This window comes from Pristiophorus japonicus, chromosome 10 (assembly GCF_044704955.1).
Source record: "Pristiophorus japonicus isolate sPriJap1 chromosome 10, sPriJap1.hap1, whole genome shotgun sequence".
NCBI classification, from domain to species: domain Eukaryota; kingdom Metazoa; phylum Chordata; class Chondrichthyes; family Pristiophoridae; genus Pristiophorus; species Pristiophorus japonicus.
This window is the reverse complement of record NC_091986.1, coordinates 205,782,938-205,804,175: the sequence shown is the minus strand read 5'-3', so window position 1 is coordinate 205,804,175 and position 21,238 is coordinate 205,782,938.

Here is a 21,238-nt window from a genome sequence, read left to right as displayed (position 1 = left end):
CCTTAGATTGTGACCCCTGGTTCTGGACTTCCCCAACATTGGGAACAGTCTTCCTGCATCTAACCTGTCTAAACCCATCAGAATTTTAAAAGTTTCTATGAGGTCCCCTCTCATTCTTCTGAACTCCAGTGAATACAAGCCCAGTTGATCCAGTCTTTCTTGATAGGTCAGTCCCGCCATCCCGGGAATCAGTCTGGTGAACCTTCGCTGTACTCCCTCAATAGCAAGAATGTCCTTCCTCAGGTTAGGAGACCAAAACTGTACACAATATTCCAGGTGTGGCCTCACCAAGGCCCTGCACAACTGAAGCAACACCTCCCTGCCCCTGTACTCAAATCCCCTCGCTATGAAGGCCAACATGCCATTTGCTTTCTTAATCGCCTGCTGTACCTGCATGCCAACCTTCAATGACTGATGTACCATGACACCCAGGTCTCGTTGCACCTCCCCTTTTCCTAATCTGTCACCATTCAGATAATAGTCTGTCTCTCTGTTTTTACCACCAAAGTGAATAACCTCACATTTATCCACATTATACTTCATCTGCCATGCATTTGCCCACTCACCTAACCTATCCAAGTCGCTCTGCTTCATAGGATCCTCCTCACAGCTCACACCGCCACCCAACTTAGTGTCATCCGCAAATTTGGAGATACTACATTTAATCCCCTCGTCCAAATCATTAATGTACAATGTAAACAGCTGGGGCCCCAGCACAGAACCTTGCGGTACTCCACTAGTCACCGCCTGCCATTCTGAAAAGTACCCATTTACTCCTACTCTTTGTTTCCTGTCTGACAACCAGTTCGCAATCCATATCAGCACACTACCCCCAATCCCATGTGCTTTAACTTTGCACATTAATCTCTTGTGTGGGACCTTGTCGAAAGCCTTCTGAGACTCCAAATATACCACATCAACTGGTTCTCCCTTGTCCACTCTACTGGAAACATCCTCAAAAAATTCCAGAAGATTTGTCAAGCATGATTTCCCTTTCACAAATCCATGCTGACTTGGACCTATCATGTCACCTCTTTCCAAATGCGCTGCTATGACATCCTTAATAATTGATTCCATCATTTTACCCATTACCGATGTCAGGCTGACCGGTCTATAATTCTCGGTTTTCTCTCTCCCTCCTTTTTTAAAAAGTGGGGTTACATTGGCTACCCTCCACTCGATAGGAACTGATCCAGAGTCAATGGAATGTTGGAAAATGATTGTCAATGCATCCGCTATTTCCAAGGTCACCTCCTTAAGTACTCTGGGATACAGTCCATCAGGCCCTGGGGATTTATCGGCCTTCAATCCCATCAATTTCCCCAACACAATTTCCCAACTAATAAGGATTTCCCTCAGTTCCTTCCCCTTACTAGACCCGCTGACCCCTTTTATATCCGGAAGGTTGTTAGTGTCCTCCTTAATGAACACCGAACCAAAGTACTTGTTCAATTGGTCAGCTATTTCTTTGTTCCCCGTTATGACTTCCCCTGATTCTGACTGCAGGGGACCTACGTTTGTCTTTACTAATCTTTTTCTCTTTACATATCTATAGAAACTTTTGCAATCCGTCTTAATGTTCCCTGCAAGCTTCTTCTCGTACTCTATTTTCCCTGCCCTAATCAAACCCTTTGTCCTCCTCTGCTCAGTTCTAAATTTCTCCCAGTCTCCGGGTTCGCTGCTATTTCTGGCCAATTTGTATGCCACTTCCTTGGCTTTAATACTATCCCTGATTTCCCTTGATAGCCACGGTTGAGCCACCTTCTCTTTTTTATTTTTACGCCAGACAGTAATGTACAATTGTTGTAGTTCATCCATGCGGTCTCTAAATGTCTGCCATTGCCCATTCACAGTCAACCCCTTAAGTATCATTCGCCAATCTATCCGAGCCAATTCACGCCTCATACCTTCAAAGTTACCCTTCTTTAAGTTCTGGACCATGGTCTCTGAATTAACTGTTTCATTCTCCATCCTAATGCAGAATTCCACCATATTATGGTCACTCTTCCCCAAGGGGCCTCGCACAACGAGATTGCTAATTAATCCTCTCTCATTACACAACACCCAGTCTAAGATGGCCTCCCCCCTAGTTGGTTCCTCGACATATTGGTCTAGAAAACCATCCCTTATGCACTCCAGGAAATCCTCCTCCACCGTATTGCTTCCAGTTTGGTTAGCCCAATCTATGTGCATATTAAAGTCACCCATTATAACTGCTGCACCCTTATTGCATGCACCCCTAATTTCCTGTTTGATGCCCTCCCCAACATCACTACTACTGTTTGGAGGTCTGTACACAACTCCCACTAACGTTTTTTGCCCTTTGGTGTTCTGCAGCTCTACCCATATAGATTCCACATCATCCAAGCTAATGTCCTTCCTAACTATTGCATTAATCTCCTCTTTAACCAGCAATGCTACCCCACCTCCTTTTCCTTTCATTCTATCCTTCCTGAATGTTGAATACCCCTGGATGTTGAGTTCCCAGCCCTGATTATCCTGGAGCCACGTCTCCGTAATCCCAATCACATCATATTTGTTAACATCTATTTGCACAGTTAATTCATCCACCTTATTGTGGATACTCCTTGCATTAAGGCACAAAGCCTTCAGGCTTGTTTTCTTAACACCCTTTGTCCTTTTAGAATTTTGCTGTACAGTGGCCCTTTTTGTTCTTTGCCTTGGGTTTCTCTGCCCTCCACTTTTCCTCATCTCCTTTCTGTCTTTTGCTTTTGTCTCCTTTTTGTTTCCCTCTGTCTCCCTGCATTGGTTCCCATCCCCCTGCCATATTAGTTTAACTCCTCCCCAACAGCACTAGCAAACACTCCCCCTAGGACATTGGCTCCGGTCCTGCCCAGGTGCAGACCGTCCGGTTTGTACTGGTCCCACTTCCCCCAGAACCAGTTCCAATGCCCCAGGAATTTGAATCCCTCCCTGCTGCACCACTGCTCAAGCCACGTATTTATCTGCACTATCCTGCGACTCCTACTCTGACTAGCACGTGGCACTGGTAGCAATCCCGAGATTACTTCTTTTGAGGTCCTACTTTTTAATTTAGCTCCTAGCTCCTTAAAATCGTTTCCTAGGACCTCATCCCTTTTTTTAACCTATGTCGTTGGTACCAATGTGCACCACGACAATTGGCTGTTCTCCCTCCCTTTTTAGAATGTCCTGCACCCACTCCGAGACATCCTTGACCCTTGCACCAGGGAGGCAACATACCATCCTAGAGTCTCGGTTGCAGCTGCAGAAACGCCTATCAATTCCCCTTACAATTGAATCCCCTATCACTATCACTCTCCCACTCTTTTTCCTGCCCTCCTGTGCAACAGAGCCAGCCACGGTGCCATGAACTTGGCTGCTACTGCCCTCCCCTGATGAGTCATCCCCCTCAACAGTACTCAAAGCAGTGTATCTGTTTTGCAGGGGGATGACCACAGGGGACCCCTGCACTACCTTCCTCGCACTGCTCTTCCTGCTGGTCTTCCATTTCCTATCTGGCTGTGGACCATTCACCTGCGATAAGACCAACTCGCTACATGTGCTACTCACGTCATTCTCAGCATCGTGAATGCTCCAGAGTGAATCCACCCTCAGTTCCAACTCCGCAACACGGTCCGTCAGGAGCTGGAGGTGGATACACTTCCCGCACACGTAGTCGTCAGGGACACTGGAGTCGTCCCTGAGTTCCCACATGGTACAGGAGGAGCATAACACATGACCGAGCTCTCCTGCCATGACTTAAGGTTGAGCAGGTTGGGCCTCTATTCATTGGAGTTTAGAAGAATGAGAGGTGATCTTATTGAAACATAAGATACTGAAGCGGCTCGACAAAGTGGATGTGGAGAGGATGTTTCCACTCGTGGGAGAATCAAAGCTTTGAAGGCACAGTGGCCCCGACCTGCAAGGACCATCAGCAGGTCGGGGCCTTCAAAGGAGCGGCGTGGAGCATACCACTTCAAGGTGCAGCACAGGAGGGCGATGGCTGTGAAGAGGGAGACTGGATTGGACATCACCATAACCCAGTTCGGTGATTGGAGCGTGGGCAGGTACAGCAGGAGTGGCGAGGTCGGGGCAGAGGAGCAGCGAGAGATTGCAGAGTGACGTAATCAGGGCCCAGGAGAAGTGCGAGTTCGGGGCCCAGAAGAGGCGAGGGCCCAGGGGCAGCACGAGCCAGCCCCACACTACGATATGTGTGCGCAGTAGGCCCGTGCAGCAGAGTTGGTCTTCAGTCGTCTTGGTTAATCCTTGCCACTGGACAAAGACCTAGCTCTGTCAAGCCCGTGTGGCGGCTGGTGTGCAACGGCCACCCCACGTTAAAAAAATCCACGCACAGGCATCTTCCACCCTTCAACATGTAGTTCGGGACCTGGAATATTAGGTCCTTCATTGAAACACCTGTGAACTCATCCCTTTTTGGCGTGAAAGCAAGTCATCCTCGATACGAGGGACCATTGATGATGATGATGATGAGTAGATATCAATTAAGAATGAGAACCCTGGACTTTCCTTCTCTCTCTAGGCTCTGGGCTCTGTGGTCAAACCCTAACTGCCAGGCCAACTGAGATCAACTAAGTCAATGCGTACTGTAATGTATTTGCTTCATGGGTTCTTTGCTTAAGAATGCATAGTAACACATTGCTATTAAGAAAGAACTAGTTGGTTTATTAACAAAGGTTTAACAATCGCACTACACAAACCAGTTCATCCACTAGGCTCACAACTGCATACCTCTTCATGGATGGCCTAGACCCAACTGGCTGGGGTTTTATTGATTCTTGTGAATATCACATGACTGGCTAAGCCATTCACAATGCAATAGCTCTACAACTATTTTTGTTGTATCTGTAAAACAAATGTAAATCAAATGACCCCTTATTAAAGGGGCACTAAAACCGACAATTTAAACAAATTAAACTTTAAACTTTAAACGGTTAAATTAAAATTTGGTTGCCGGGGGTGATGATGCACTCCTGTCCCTCCGGCGCCCACCTTTCACAAAAGGCCGCGAGCGTACCGGTGGACACCCCGTGCTCCATCTCCAGGGATACCCTGGCTCGGATGTAACCGCAGAAGAGAGGCAGACAGTCGGGCTGAATGACCCCCTCGACCGCCCGCTGCCTGGACCAGCTGATGGCCCCCTTGGCCGTGCCCAGGAGCAGTCCTACGAGGAGGCCCTCGGACCTACCCGCTCCCCTCTGCAGAGAGTGCCCAAAGATCAGGAGTGTGGGAGCAGCCCTTCAAATATTGAAGGAGAGGCAACAGTTCTACAAGCGTGTGAGCATACTCACCAGTTCAAACGTTATGCACACCAGGGCTTAAAACTAGGACAGTCCTGGTCTCTGTGACTCAGTACCACCCCAGGCAGTATGTTGAGTCACCAGGAGAGCTTGCTTCACAGTATGAATAAAAATATCAAATAAACTGTGGCATTATTATTATATACGGAGACCACAGTCGTGTTTAATCTCTAGCATATCTACTGCCGATTGAATTCTTACAACCTTCCATTGATTTACATTTTAAATGGGGCTGTCACAACAGAAAGGTTTTGAATAGCATAATGATTAATCTCATCCCAGAGATCGGATCACATATATCAAAATGTCTATGATATTGTCAACAATGTGGATAACAATGAATAATCTTTATAATAATTTTACAACAGCACTAAAAGCACATTAATAGTGCTGTCATGAGATTCCCTCTGGTAATAACTTCACTAATAACACAGCCTGTATTGTTGACTGTAACTGCTAGGATTTTGTGTTCTCTTCTCTCTTTCCCGTCCTCCTCCGAATATTCCTCCAATTTCCTTACACCCTGTTCCCAAAAATGGTGACTTATGCCGGGTTGTGATTTTATAGGTTATAACCAATAACCTTTATTGGTTAAAAATCTATCTATCTGTGACTTGAATACATTCAACGAGCTAGCCTCAACTGCTTTCTTGAGCAGAGAATTCCACAGATTCACAACCCTCTGGGAGAAGAAATTCCTTCTCAACTCGGTTTTAAATTGGCTCCCCCGTATTTTGAGGTTGTGCCCCCTAGTTCTAGTCTCCCCGACCAGTGGAAACAACTTCTCTGCCTCTATCTTGTCTATCCCTTTCATTATTTTAAATTTTTCTATAAGATCACCCCTCATCCTTCTGAACTCCAACGAGTAAAGACCCAGTCTATTCAATTTATCATCATAAGGTAACCCCCTCATCTCCGGAATCAGCCGAGTGAATCGTCTCTGTACCCCCTCCAAAGCTAGTATATTCTTCCTTAAGTAAGGTGACCAAAACTGCACGCAGTACTCCAGGTGCGGCCTCACCAATACCCTATACAGTTGCAGAAGGACCTCCCTGCTTTTGTACTCCATCCCTCTCGCAATGAAAGCAAACATTCTATTCGCCTTCCTGATTACCTGCTGCACCTGCAAACTAACATTTTGGGATTCATGCACAAGGACCCCCAGGTCCCTTTGCACTGCAGCATGTTGTAATTTCTCCCTATTCAAATAATATTCCCTTTTACTGTTTTTTTTCCCAAGGTGGATGACCTCACACTTTCCGACATTGTATTCCATCTGCCAAACCTTAGCCCATTCGCTTAACCTATCTAAATCTTTTTACAGCTTTTCTGTGTCCTCTACACAACCCGCTTTCCCACTAATCTTTGTGTCATCTGCAAATTTTGTTACACTACACTCTGTCCCCTCTTCCAGGTCATCTATGTATATTGTAAACAGTTATGGTCCCAGCACCGATCCCTGTGGCACACCACTAACCACCGATTTCCAACCCGAAAAGGACCCATTTATCCCGACTCTCTGCTTTCTGTTCGCCAGCCAATTCTCTATCCATGCTAATATATTTCCTCTGACTCCGCGTACCCTTATTTTCTGCAGTAACCTTTTGTGTGGCACCTTATCGAATGCCTTTTGAAAATCTAAATACACCACATCCATCAGTACACCTCTATCCACCATGCTCGTTATATCCTCAAAGAATTCCAGTAAATTAATTAAACATGATTTCCCCTTCATGAGTCCATGCTGCGTCTGCTTGATTGCACTATTCTTATCTAGATGTCCCGCTATTTCTTCCTTAATCATATCTGTAGTGGGAAAAATGCTTGAAGCTGTTAAACTAACCGGCCTATAGTTACCTGCCTTTTGTCTGCCCCCTTTTTTAAACAGAGGCGTTACATTAGCTGCTTTCCAATCCGCTGGTACCTCCCCAGAGTCCAGTGACTTTTGGTAGATTATAACGAATGCATCTGCTATAACTTCCGCCATCTCTTTTAATACCCTGGGATGCATTTCATCAGGACCAGGGGACTTGTCTACCTTCAGTCCCATTAGCCTGTCCAGCACTACCCCCCTAGTGATAGTGATTGTCTCAAGGTCCTCCCTTCCCATATTTCTGTGACCAGCAATTTTTGGCATGGTTTTTGTGTCTTCCACTGTGAAGACCGAAGCAAAATAATTGTTTAAGGTCTCAGCCATTTCCACATTTCCCCTTATTAAATCCCCCTTCTCATCTTCTAAGGGACCAACCGTCCCATTTTAATCAGCGTGTCCGGATATCGTCCTCCGAGGAAAACTAGCTGTGGTGGACGGAACTCACAACCCAACAAAATCATCCGACTTGCTGATTCTAAAGAGTCCATGGACTAAATTTAATTTCACCCGTTTGATAGGATAGACGTGCTTGACATGTTAGGTCTGAATAGTGAGTGCCAGGAGGTTGCTTATTTAACCATCAGGGCCATCATAGCTGAGGCTGAGGTTGCTCCCTATCCTTGCTCCCCTGGCTGGCCTCCCATCTTCCACCCTCTGTATATTTCTGCTCACCCAAAACTCTGCTTCCTAACTCACACTGAGTCCCCTTTACCCATCGTCCCTGTGCTCACTGACCAACATTGGCCCTTGGTCCAGCAACACCTTGAACTTATGATTCTCTCCCTTGCGTTCAACCCCCTCCATGGCCTCGCCCCTCCCTATCTCTGCAACCTCCTTCAGCTCGACAATTTAAGACAGAAATAGACAGTTTCTTAAACAATAAGGGGTAAGGGGTTATGGGTGGAGCTGAGTCCATGATCAGATCAGCCATGATCTTATTGAATGGCGGAGCAGGCTCGAGGGGCCGTATGGCCTACTCCTGTTCCTATTTCTTATGTTCTTATGTAACCCTCCGAGATCTCTGCAATCCTCCAATTCTGGTCTCTTGTGCCTCCCAGATTTCCTTCGATCATTGGTAGCCGTGCCTTTTGTTGCCTAGGCCCTAAGCTCTGGAACTCCCTCCCTAAACCTCTCTGCCTCTCTACCTCTCTTTCCTCCTTCAAGATGCTCCTTAAAACCTACCTCTGTCCAAGCTTTTGATCACCTGCCCTAATATCTCCTTCTGTGGCTCAGTGTCAAATTTTGATTGATAACGCTCCCATGAAGCACCTTGGGACATGTCACTACGTTAAAGGCACTATATAAATGCAAGTTGTTGTGGAGTGGCTAAATACTGATCAGGAGCTTCTACGTTGCATGATTTCAGGCCTCCTCCCCCACCGCCCTTATTCCTGTGATGCTGAGACCAGTTGTAGTACCCTACTTGAGCTCGATCTGTAATAGGCTATTTTCACCAGAGGCCAGGGGTCAAACTTGGGACCTTTGTAAAGTTATTAATCTTCAGAGAAACACAAAAGGAGACCATGACCTAAAATTGATTAATCCAAGCTTTTGGAATTTAATACAAGCTTTTGGAAGTATAGTTGGACAATTAAGGACATTCTGTGGTCAGGAACCAAAACTGACTTCATGCATAACAACAATGGAGTTATTACATGAGGCCCTGAACTTGATTGACCAGGGTGGAGGAAACAAGCTCACTGGAGACTACAAATCTGCAAAAAGACCGGACAACAAAGGACCTTACAAAATACACATTTTTGGATAACAGAACATTTAGCATAAGGAAATATCTTTTGCATTGTCGACTCTGTGTACAAATTAGTAGCCATTCAACCTCATCACCACAGCCAGTTAAACAAATCACCACATCGATAATTGGATCTCGGCCCAGCGGGAAACTTATTCATACTATGGATATAAATATGCCAGCTAGAAGCACCTCAGCAGAAGAAGGACAGGAAGACAGAAGGACAGGAAGACAGAAGAAGAACAGGGACAGAAGAAGAGCAGGCAACACAGAAAGAAACAACAGGCAGGCATGGAAGGAAAGGAACAGAAGCTGCAGAACCAACAGGTTACGGAATCAACGACCACGAATCTCTGGTGATTGTATGCCTAAAGTCAAATTTCTCTCAGAAGTCTAGTCCTGTAGTTTTAGTCGTTTTTTGTTGCGTATTAAAACGGATACTGGGTTAAGCCTACAATTTTGTGTCACGTGTTGTCCTTTCCCCACTGTAAGTTCTGAGGTCTAAGAGTCAGGGTAGAGTAAAAAACAAACACCCTACGCCTTCCTGGGCATATGACTCACTAGCGCATGGCACTTGCGACCAGGAAGCGTTTCAATTTTCAATCAACAAGTATTTGAATTTCCCTGCTAAAATCAATGCCCGTGACGGCAAACGGAGGGAGCCACTTACACATCACGCAATCCTGTCAGTTTGAAATGAAGTGCTCTTTGTCAGTGCCTTGCATTGCTTCAGTGCTTCTGGCTGGCTGCATGACATCATCGACACTTAGACCTCCAAGCCTTTGTTAGAATGGTAACCTTCCAGTCTGTGTCGATCTCATTGGACGGGGATACGGCTTTTGGGACCCTTCAAGATCCAAAAGCGATGCAGTTTTTTTTTTGAAGAAGAAGACCTCTCCCTTTAAACAAGTACCTACTCAAGGCACCACGAACGGCTTGCAATATTAAAACCAGGCGTTTCCGAATGGCACTAGCATTCGAGACCAAACAAATCCCCTTCCATCAGGCGAGATGCTGGCAACACCAGCTGTAGTTGTAGTTTAAATCTAAGCAGCTGATGTCAGAACATTCTATCACTATGGTAATTAAAGAGAAAGGACATTCCAATGAAGGGTCAAGGACGAGTGAGAAACAGCAGCGCAAAAGATTTGAAAAATGTCGTGAGGTAATATTTCAACACTGTGGCCAATCCCACCAATTGAAGAAGAGGCTTTCCTGGGGCGGGGAGGGGAGATGGTTTACAAAGCATGATAGGATTTTTTATATACGATGGTGTGTTATCTCTGAGGTAAACACGTCAGTTGGATGCAGTTTAAAATTCAACAGGGTGAAAAGAAAGAAGGGTGACACATACAGTGTCTGACAGGGAGATGATTGTGACGTCACTTAACACATAGCAGAATTGTGATGTCACATTCCACATGGCAATAGGAACAATTCACATTGTGTGCAAGCTGCAGATTAGAATTGCAATACCTCATAGTCAAATCATTGTCTATGGAAGCTCAATGCAAGATGCAAATCTAGATTTTTAATAAAGACTTTCATTTATAGAGCGCCTTTCATGGCCTCAGGATGTCCCAAAGTACTTAGCAGCCACTGAAGTACCTTTGAAGTGCAGTTGTAATGTAGGAAATGGGGCAGCCAATTTGCACTCATCAAGGTCACCGAAGGAATAGAGTGTTTGAAGACCAGAACCTCAAAACCGGCACAAAGCTCATGGTCTGCAGAGCAGTAGTGATACCTGCCCTCATATATGCTTCTGAGACATGGACTATATACAGCAGGCACATCAAAGTACTGGAGAAGTACCACCAACGTTACCTCAGGAAGATCCTGCAAATCCATTGGCAGAATATGCTCAGCAATGTCAGTGTTCTCGCGCAGGCCAACATCCTCAGCATCGAAGCATTGACCACGCTCAATCAGCTCTGATGGATGGGCCACATCGTCCGCATGCCCGATACGAGACTCCCGAAGCAAGCGTCTACTCAGAGCTTCGACGCGGCAAATGAGCCACAAGTGGCCAGAGGAAACGCTTCAAGGACACCCTCAAGACCTCCTTGAAGTTCAACAACCCCACCGACAACTGGGAATCCCTGGCACAAGATCGCTCAAAGTGGAAGAGAATAATCCCACAGTGAGATAATGACCAGATAATCTTAATTAATGATGCTGGCTGAGAGATAAATATTGGCCAGGCTACCAGGGAGAAATAAAAACAGAAAATGTTGGAAATACTCAGCAGGTCAGGCAGCATCTGTGGAAAGAGAAACAGAGTTAACGTTTCAGGTCGATGACCCTTCGTCAGAACTGTCGAGGAGAACTACCCCGTTCTTCTTCGAAATAGTTAATGACAAAGTTTACGTCTAACTGAGAGAGCAGAAGGGACCTCGGTTTAGCGTCTCATCCCAAAGACGGCACCTCCGACAGTGCAGTGGAGGCTCCCTCAATACTGCACTGGAATGCCGGCTTAGATTTTGTGGCCAGGTTTCTTGAGTGGGGATTGAACCCACAACCTTCTGACTGAGATGAGAATGCTAGCAACTGAGCCACAAGAAATGTATTGTAATTACCCGCCCCCCTCTCCTGATACAATGGGATACGGTCCCACAGGATCTGGCTGCCTTCAGTTACTTAGCCGAGTGGCCAGTCTTTGTGTGCGAGCCCAGGCAATGAGTCTGAGCCGGCACTGCGACCATGGGGGCCCTCACAGATGAGCTTGAACTTGTCTTCATCCAATGCCCACACACACTTTCCAGTAAGGTCACTGGAGAGCAACTAGCAGCAGATACTTTTGTTGTTCTTCCCCCTCCGTCACCCCACGGGTGCACTGGCCAACTGTACTGTTTGCTCACTTGGCACATAGAAACATAGAAACATAGAAAACAGGAGCAGCAATAGGCCATTCGGCCCTTCGAGTCTGCACCGCCATTCAATATGATCATGGATGATTCCCTACCTCAACACCATATTCCCGCTTTTTCCCCATACCCCTTGATGCCTTTTGTGTTTAGAAATCTATCTATCTCCTTCTTAAGTATATTCAGTGACTTGGCCTCCACAGCCTTCTGTGGTAGAGAATTCCACAGGTTCACCACCCTCTGAGTGAAAACATTTCTCCTCATCTCGGTCCTAAATTTCCTACCCCGTATCCTGAGACTGTGACCCCTTGTTCTAGACTTCTCAGCCAGGGGAAATATTCTCCCTGCATCCGGTCTGTCCAATCCAGTCAGAATTTTATACGTTTCAATGAGATCCCCTCTCATTCTTCTAAACTCTGGTGAATACAGGCCGAGTCGACCCAATCTCTCCTCATACGACAGTCCTGCCATCCCAGGAATCAGTCTGGTGAACCTTCACTGCACTCCCTCTATGGCAAGTATATCCTTTCTTAGGTAAGGAGACCAAAACTGCACACAATACTCCAGGTGCGGTCTCACCAAGGCCCTGTATAACTGAAGTAAGACATCCTTGCTCCTGTACTCAAATCCTCTTGCAATGAAGACCAACATACCATTTGCCTTCCTAACTGCTTGCTGCACCTGCATGTTTGCTTTCAATGTCTGGTGTACAAGGACACCCAGGTCCCTCTGTACGTCGACACTTCCCAAGCCATCACCATTTAAATAATACTTTGTCCTTATGTTTTTCCTACCAAAGTGGATAACTTCACATTTAGCCACGTTATACTGCATCTGCCATGTGTTTGCCCACTCACTCAACCTATCTAAATCGCCTTGCAGCGTCTTTGCATCCTCCTCACAACTCACAATCCCACCTAGTTTTATGTTGTCAGCAAACTTGGAAATATTACATTTGGTTCCCTCATCCAAATCATTTCTATATATTGTGAATATTGTGAACCAAAGATGAAACTAGGACAGTCTAGATCTCATCAGTCTCCATTATCCTTTACACAGTCCATTTAAGACTGAGGTGAGGAGGATATTTCTTCACTCAGAGGGTTGTGAATCTTTGGAGTTCTTTACCCCAGAGGGCTGTGGATGCTGAGTGTCTGACTATATTCAAGGCTGAGATCGATTTTTGGAGTCTAGGGGAATCAAGCGATACGGAGATCGGGCGGGAAAGTGGAGTTGAGGTCGAAGGTGAACCATGATCATATTGAATGACGGAGCAGGCTCGAGGGGTCATATGGCCTACTCCTGCTCCTAATTCTTATGTTCTTATTGACACACTGATCCTAAATTGAGCCCTGAGAGAATTTATAAAACAAAACCATTTTAAGGAAATTTAGGATTAGGTTTGGATCAAGATTAAATCAGTTCCAAATAGCAGCAAGAAAAGAAATCCAGCATTCTCATTTTTAAATCACTGAAGGTAAATAAAATTAGGCTGCGATAACAAAACATACAATCCTCAGCAAGTTATGCCCAGAGCGAGGTTTAATAATGGAAATACTCTGGTACCCTAACAGAGTAAAAACAGCTTAAACCAAAGCACAGCCTCGTCTTTTGGAGATATGACTCATCGTTATCTCAAGGTCAGTTGTCAAAGATTGAAAAAGAAAAGAAAGACTCGCATTTACGCAGTGCCTTGTCAAATTACTGAGAAACATCTCAGAGGGCTTGGCGTACAATGGGCTGCTTTGAAGTGCAGTGATCGTTTCAGTGTAGGCATTGCTCTGCAAGATTCCACAAGCAGCAATGAAATGAATGACCACTGCTCTGCAAATAGCAACACACTTTCAAACAGGCAGACAAAGCCACAAAGCAAAATCTCATCTGAAAGGACAGCGTGTTTGATGGTGCCAGACTCCCTCTCTATTACATTCGATGATTATATTCCAGTGGCGCACTGAGGGAGTGCTGCACATTGTCGGAGGTGTCATCTTTCTGATGAGACGTTAAACCGAGGCCCCGTCTGCCCTCTCAGGAGGACGTAAAAGATCCCATGGCACTGTTTTGAAGAAAGGCCAGGGAGTTATTCCCGGTGTCCTGGGGCCAATATTTATCCCTCAGCCAACGTCACCACAACAGATTATCTGGCTATTATCTCAATTGCTGTTTGGTGGAGCTTGCTGTGCGCAAATTGGCTGCCATGTTTCCTACGTTATAATAGTGATTACACTTCAAAAATATTTCATTGGCTGTAAAGCGTTTTGGGATGTCCCGAGGTCGTGAAAGGTGCTATATAAATGCAAGACTTTTTCTTTCAGTGTGCTAGCCTAGATAGCTCAAGTATTAGAGCAAGGAGCTTAAACCCACAATTGCCTTGATAGTAGCTTTTATGCAGGAAAATGGGTTAAAAATAACTGCATGGCTTTCTGCTATCCAGTTTGGTATTTGATCTTTTTTCCACTTGAACCTCGGTAACCCTTCAGTGGATTTTGTTACGAAACTTATATAATCATTACAGTGATAATGAGGTCACTTTAGATGAAATCATGTCAAGGGTTCGGGCTGTGAGCAGAAGAGTAAACACATTGATCGTTTTTATGCTGTGGTACAGTAGAAATAGTCCATTTAACATTCTTAACTTGCAGCAGGCAAAAGCTGTCCAGGAAAGTGGGACACTGGACTAGGTTGTACTGAGGTTAGATTTAGTTTCCCATGTGTTATCTAATCCCAATTAGAATCCCTGAATGCTTCGTGAAGCATCACCGAGCCAAAGAATTAAATAGAAGAATTGGGTGATATGTGCTTTCTTATTGTGAAAGTCCTGCAGATGCAATGATCCTCACCTAAACTCCAGAAGTAACCCAACTTCTGAAGGTTATATATACAGACAAAGGCAGGAAACACTCAGCGGGTCAGGCAGCATCTGTGTTGCGAGAAACAGAGTTAACGTTTCAGGTCGATGACCTTCCGTCAGGAATCCCCCAAGGATCTGCCCATGGTCCCCTCCTATTTCTGATCTCCATGCTGCCCCACAGAGTCCTCCTCTGTTTCGGATGCCCCCAAAAATTTGTCACCATCCTCCGCCTGCTCCACGATGACATGCAGGCCGTGATCCTGACCCAATCCGCGTCCGGACCGGGGTCAAGCTTTTGGTCACCTGTCCTAATATCCCGTTACGTGGTCCGGTGTCAAATATTGTTTGATACTTGCTCCTGTGAAGAGCCTTGGGATGTTTTACTACGTTAAAGGTGCTATATAAATGCAAGTTGTTGTTGTGAATTTCTCTCCACACACTAGCTTAAAGAAAACTGCAATATTTATATTTTTCATACAATGTTAATTAGCCTAATCCTTCAGAGTAGCCAAGTGCAGCTGAGTATCAGCTGTGGCTCAGTGGGTAGCACCCTCAGCTCTGAGTCACATGTTTGTGGGTTCAAGTCCCACTCCAGAGACTTGAGTATAAAAATCTGGTGCTGCACAGTCAGAGGTGCTGTCTTTTGGCCCCGCCTGGTCTCTCAGGTGGATGTAAACAATCCCGTGGCACTATCTCGAAGAGCACAGGAGTTACCCCAGGTGTCCTGGCCAATATTTATCCCTCAATCAACATCACCAATCGCAACATGGCTGCCGCGTTTCCTACATTACAGTACAACACTTCAAAAATACTTTATTAGCTGCAAAGTGCTTTGGGATGTCCGGAGTCGTGAAAGGGGCCATATATATGCAAGTCTTTCTTTCTTTGATATTGTTTCAGGCAACCCTTTCCAATGTCATCTTTTCCCCTGAGATAGCAGGGAGTTCTCATCCAGGATGAAACCTCTGGACTTTGAAATACTGTCCTCTGCAGGAGTAAAGTGACAGGATTGATTTTCAATAGAAATTCACAAATTGGACAACTTCTAAAACCATGCACTGCACAGGCCATGGAGGAGATTATCGAGCAAACGTTTAAAGCACTCGCATTATATTCCCCTCTGCTGTATTAATGGAGGTATTGAAAATAAACAGGCCAATTCTTCATTAAAATGACAGCGCAGGATTTGGTCTGGGTATGGTAAACTGTTGCCGATAGCAACCGTTCCCATCTAGTCTCTGCACTGTGCCCCGCGCTGCTGCTTAGTGTAATGGCCACATTTCACAGATGATCAAAGAAAAGTGAGACTTGCATTTATATAGCACCTTTCACGATCCCAGGATGCTCCAAAGGGCTTCACAGCCAATGACGTACTTTGCAAGGTAGGAAGCGCGGCAGCCAATTTACACATAGCAAGATCCCACAAAGAGACATGAAATAAATGACCAGATAATCTCTTTTTTTTAAATAGCCATTGATTGAGGGATAAATGTTGCACCAGACTGCAGTTATACACCAGGTGTGAAGCAGATGGTGTGTGACACTACCTCAGCGCTAGTGTCACACCACTTTACTAAATTTAATTTGGGCAACTTGCACGGAAATTACACGAGTTTATTTTCAAACTCTGCATGGCCTCATCTCTGTAACCTCTATGTTCCTATCTCTGTAACGTCCTGCAGCCCTACAACCCTCCATGATCTCTGCGCTCCATCAATTCTGGCCTTTTGTACATCCCCAATTTGTATCGTTTCACCATTAGCGGCCGTGCATTTAGCTGCTTAAGCCCTAACCTCTAAAATTCCATCCCTAATCCTCTCAATCTCCTTTATAAGCCACTCCTGAAAACCACCTTCTTTGACCAAGTTTTTGGTCACCTGTTCTAATGTATTCTTAATGTCAGCTCCAGGGACTTGAGAACAAAATTCTAGGCTGACACTCCAGTGCAGTGCTGAGGGAGTGCCGCACTGTCGGAGGCACCGTCTTTCGGATGAGACGTTAAACCGAGGCCCCGTCTGCTCTCTCAGGTGGTCGTAAAAGATCTCATGGCACTATTTCAAAGAAGAGCAGAGGAGTTATCCCTGGTGGTCTGGCCAATATTTATACCTCAATCAGTATCACAAAAACTGATTATCCTGTCATTATCACATTGCTGTTTGTGATAGTTTGTGCTGTCTCTGGAGTGGGACTTGAACGCACAAACTTCTGACTTACAGAGACGAGGGTGCTACCCACTGAGCCACAGCGACACTAGACATGCAAAACTATGCAGTTTGTAATTAAAAGGCAGAGCCCAGTTAAATTGGGATTAGCTGGTTTGAAAGTGACTTTCCTTCAAAGCATTAGTTGTGTGTGTTTTTATTATTTTCTTAGAACAAGGAGTTGTAGAATCAGATCTTTGTGGAAAACTATTTTGTTCATTTTTTTCATGCATATTATATAAAATAAACCAGTTTTGTTAGTTTACAATTGTGTCTCATAAATGCAAGAGAAGGCCCATGGTGCCATTAAGTTGGATTACAGTAGCTTGCATATGCGATAAGTGTTCAATGCTCCAATTCCTGAATCACACTATTATTTAATTAGATATTGGGTAGTAAAAGTTGCACTCCAGAGCGCACAGGATGGGAGGTCCACTTGGGAAAGTGACCAGTGATGCTGAGCCTAAAATAATTACAGTGCAAAACTTGAAATGTGTATCCTTTTAACTGGGTTCTTCTATTTTAATATGCAATTAGAAATTAACAGTCTTATACATAAGAAATAGGAACAGGAGGCGGCCACACGGCCCCTTGAGCCTGCTCCGCCATTCAATACGATCATGGCTGATCTGATCATGGATTCAGCTTCACTTCCCTGCCCACTCCCCTTAACGATTAAGAAACTGTCTATTTCTTCTTATATTTATTCAATGTCCCAGCTTCCACAGCTCTCTCAGGCAGCGAATTCCAGATTTACAACCCTCAAAGAGAAGACATTTCTCCTCATCGGTTTTACATGGGTGGCCCCTTATTTTAAGATCATTCCCTCTAGTTCTAGTCTCCCCTATCAGTGGAAACATCCTCTCTGTATCCATCTTGTCAAGCCTCCTCGTAATCTTATACGTTTCAATAAGATCACCTCTCATTCTTCTGAATTCCAATGAGTAGAGGCCCAACCTACTCAACCTTTCCTCATAAGTCAACCCCCTCATCCCTGGAATCAATCTAGTGAACCTTCTCTGAACTGCCTCCGAGGCAAGTTTATCCTTTCGTAAATGTGAAAACCAAAATTGCACGCAGTATTCCAGGTGTGGCCTCACCAATACCTTATATAGCTATAATAAGACCGCTGCTTTTATACTCCATCCCCTTTGCAATAAAGGCCAAAATAACATTGGCCTTCCTGATCAGTTGCTGTACCTGCATACTATCCTTTTGTGTTTCATGCACAAGTACCCCCAGGTCCCAATGTACTGCGGCACTTTGCAATCTTTCTCCATTTAAATAACTTGCACTTTGGCAGAAAAAAATCAAACTCACACTTTCCAACATTATACTCCATTTGCCAAATTTTTGCCCACTCACTTAGCCTGTCTATGTCCTTTTGCAGATTTTAGATGAGGAAAGACAAGAGGAGGCTCGAGTGGAGCATAAATGCCAGCATGGACTGGTTGGACCGAGTGGCCTGTTTCTGTGCCGTGTATCATACATGATCCTATATAATACATGACCTGCAGTACAGCAGTTCCTAACGGTTTGATTGAAAGGTCATCACTGCTGAAACTCCCTCCCCATTCTTGGTAGGTGACCCGGCCAGATAATACCACTGGGTGCCTGCTACAATTATAATTAGCTCAACCATAAAAGATCTGCTCGTGTCAAGGCAGAGCAAGATGGATAGGCACAAAGCCACATCCAAATAATCCAGGCCCTGGTGACTTTTTCTCCATCTTGCAGGGCACACTGTAATCCAAATATTTACTCGTAACAATTTCCAACCAGGATGGACAATAGTATCCCAAGTACACAGACATTACAACATGGAACCAAGCCATGCGACCCAACTTGTCTGTCAATGTTTACGCTTCACGTGAGCAAATACTTCTAACCCACCCTGTTCCCATATCCTTTCACTCCCCTTTCCCTATAACCACCAATCCAATCTAATCTGCAAAGGACAGAGGAGAAATTTCTTCACTCAAAGGGCGGTGAATTTTTGGAATTCTCTACCCCAGAGAGCTGCGGATGCTCAGTCGTTGAGTATATTCAAGATTGAGATCAACAGATTTTTGGAGATGAAGGGAATTGAGGGATTATGGGGATCGGGCGGGAAGGTGGAGTTGAGTTAGAAGATCAGCCATGAATTGCCTACTCCTGCTTCTATTTCTTATGTTCAATGTTGATAGTTTCTGCCTCAACCACTGACCCCAGAAGTGAAATCCACAGCCCTACATTTTACTGTGTAAAGTTTTTCTGTGCAGCTTGTAGTTTCCCAAATCAGCATGGTTAAACTAATTAGAGCTCCTTGACAGGGCTCCTTGGTGATGAATTCAGTAGTGGTGTGAATTCAGGAGTGGAGTGTGAATTGATGTCATGCAGATTTTCAAAAGGCATGTAAAGAGATTGTAAAACAAGATTGTCAGCTAAAATGGAGATGTATGGAGGTCACGTTTGATTTTTTTTGACCATTTTGCCACACGAAGGAGTTGGAGAAGGGTACTTTTAGAAGCAATGTGTACTTTCAAGTTAAACAAGCGGCACCCAAACAAAAAGGTGGTTTATTGATGTTGATTCTGTCAGAAACTGAGCAATGTGTTAGTTTGGATATTCGAAAGCTACTTTGCTGGTCACTTGGTCGGCGTTTTGACAAACGTTTAACAGAACAGAGACCATAAAAGGCAGTCTCTGTGCCCAGGACTGCCAGATAGAATGCAGAGGACTGCAAGACAGAACAGAGAGGGGTTCTGAAGAGGGATGGGATTGCTGTCATTTAAAAAATTTCTATTTAATATACACACCATTTATAAAGCCAAATTAATTGAACGAAGCGAATCTTATCACAGCTATTTCTCGCTAAGTCAGGCAGCATCTGTGGAGAGAAACAGAGTTAATATTTCGGGTCTGTGACCCTTCGTCAGAACTGGCAAAGTTTGAGATGTAACAGATTCTTAAGCAAGTGTTCCCATGGCAGCTGGTGATCATTCCACCCACATCTAGACTCATCTTTTGTTTGCTAACTTGTGCTATTACCATCTCATTTTTGCACATCATCCCTTTTGTCACTCAAATCTCTCCTGCCTTCCACCATATCACAGGCCTTCCCTTTTGTCCTTGCCTCCCCTCCCTTCCCTTCAGAATCTGCTTCATCCTGAACATTTCTAGTTCTGACGAAGGGTCGCAGACCTGAAACGTTAACTCTGCTTCTCTCTCTCTCTCGCTCCACAGATGCTGCCTGGCCCGCTGAGATTTCCAGCTTTTTGTTGGTTTTATTTCAGATTCCAGTATCCGCAGTATTTTGCTTTTGTATTTCTCTGTAGGTTTGCCTGAACAGTAGCTGAATGATTCAAACCAAGCTTTGCAACAACTCGTTGAAGTGGGTCCTCCTTTAGATAGATTGAAGAGTTATACACGCAAAGAACAAGAGTATCTGGTCCTGATGCCCAGAGGAAGGACTTCAATTTGTTCCTGTTGGAGTGCTGTGCACGCGCCACCCAGTGGCCGGGAATGGTTCTAGACGAAGGGTGGTTCTGGATAAGGGAGTTCTGGATAAGAGAAGTTCAACCTGTATATCCAAGTTTGTAAAAAAGGTAAATAGGGAAAATTATTTCCACTGGTTGGTGGCGCAACTTAAAAAGAAAGTGCAGGAAAAAAACACTGATTTTTCTGATTTTTTGCAGATTGCTGAAAACTCTGGGAACTTGTCTAGAGTAATGACTACTGGGTATTTGGATCAGAGACTAAACAAACAGTCAGGTTCACAAACAGTGCGAGTTCTTTAATCACATAGTATAGCATCGAAGTTACATGTATGCAAATTGTAACGTTGTATTTTATTACACAGTTCCATGTTTGAAGTAGAGTAAATTCAAAACAGTCGTGCCTGGTCTGGTTCCTTTCCCAACACGCACCACCCCCCCCACCCGCCAACTTCTATTGCCCTCCCACCGCCCCCGCCAACTTCTATTGCCCTCCCACCACCGCCTCCACCCCCCCCACCCCCCCACAACTCCTATCGCCCTCCCCTCCCACCTTCTTTGTGTATTTGCAGGTTGGAATAAAAATAGCATTTTTTGCGTCTCATTTACTTTGAAACCCAGTTTATATACCTGTAAATCAGGGAGTAGTCAACCAGCACTGTGCAAAATTAACTTCTGTGCCCAAATATAGTAAAAAATTGATGAGTGAACATTTCCTGAATTACTGGAATCGGAGTTATTCAGGTCAGGAATGGGAGTTGTGGGGTAGGAAAGAACAAAACAGTACTTAAAATAATCTCTATAGGCCATGCAGTATTACAATCACTCTCCACTACCAATTCGCTCTACCTAACCCCCCCTCCCCTCCCCTCCCCTCCCCAAACCAGCACCACTCTCCAAAAATCAGTAACAAAACTCTATTG